The sequence below is a fragment of the Cyprinodon variegatus genome, unplaced genomic scaffold (genome assembly GCF_000732505.1).
Source record: "Cyprinodon variegatus isolate N-32 unplaced genomic scaffold, C_variegatus-1.0 Scaffold1119, whole genome shotgun sequence".
NCBI lineage: Eukaryota > Metazoa > Chordata > Actinopteri > Cyprinodontiformes > Cyprinodontidae > Cyprinodon > Cyprinodon variegatus.
In genome coordinates this window covers 198,702-199,723 of record NW_015151572.1, presented here as the reverse complement: position 1 = coordinate 199,723, position 1,022 = coordinate 198,702, and the positions used below count along the sequence as shown (strand labels likewise).

Genomic DNA, 1,022 nt, shown 5'->3' with positions numbered 1-1,022 from the left:
GTTATCCTGAGCTATCTCTATAGTTATGCTGCTATAGGCTTAGACTGATGGAGGACATAGGGACCCCTATTTCATCATTCTGCTTCATTCTATCTCTATTCTCCCACTCTGCAGATTCTGTTTGTTCAGTCTCTAAGGCTCTGCTTGACACTATAGAAATAAACCGACTTGACTTGAATCTCTGCTTTCTCCAGGGGAAGAGGAGCTGCTTGAAGCCGGCAGATGATGCTGTCATTAAGGCCCTGCTGAGCATGAACTGAAGCTCATCTAAGGTCTGAGATGGGTCGGCCTCAGTCTCTTCTGGTCAAGGTAAGGGAGTTCAGACAGACTATCCGGTGGTACTGACCATCAACAAACTCTTAACACAACCTTTCCAAACATTTTAGTTATAGTTTGGAGGCTTTCATTTATTATTATTATTTCACAAACCCCCCAAACTACCAGCCTCCATATTAGCAGCCAATCTTGGGCCTCAGATCTGTCCTGCTCACAGCGTGTGATCCATCAGGGGAAAGCTGAAGGTCATCCTAAAGAGTCCAAGTCATCAAAGCAGCCGCTTTTCCAGGAAGCCTAAAGTTTTTTTTTTTCGACTTTTTACGGCACTAGTGGCTCGTTTTTTTATGGACAGTAGGCTGACAATGGAAGTGCCAATCTAAAAAATTCCATCAAGACTGGAGAACCCGCCCGAAAAGGGCAAAAAAATTGTAGTATGTACTAATTTCCAAAGTTATCACAGATGTGGTCCCATCGCCACATTGAAGCATCCGTTCATCCTAGTTTATGGTGTGTTCTGTTTGTTCTGGACACGTCTGGGGTGAAAAATAGAACTGGAGAAGGAAATAAAACCCACCTGGACCCTTCAGCAGTTAGTCCTTATCTGCCGTTTAGTCACACTGTTTATACAACACTAGTAATTACTGGTGGACACATCCAGGACAACCCATCACCTCAGAGATTACACGGCCCATTAGTGATGGCTACTGACTAGCGATGGCTACTGACTAGCGATGGCTACTGACTAG

General features: G+C 44.4%; 1 protein-coding gene across 2 annotated transcripts in view; it reads left to right on the top strand.

The window, feature by feature from the left end:
- LOC107101594 (zinc finger protein 609-like) overlaps positions 1–1,022 on the top strand; it is a 33,671-nt gene that overhangs the window by 12,463 nt on the left and 20,186 nt on the right. For both annotated transcript variants that reach the window (XM_015400576.1, XM_015400577.1), the window contains exon 2: positions 195–309. The gene's annotated coding sequence lies outside the window, so the exon portion shown is untranslated. The remainder of the gene's footprint in view (positions 1–194; positions 310–1,022) is intronic.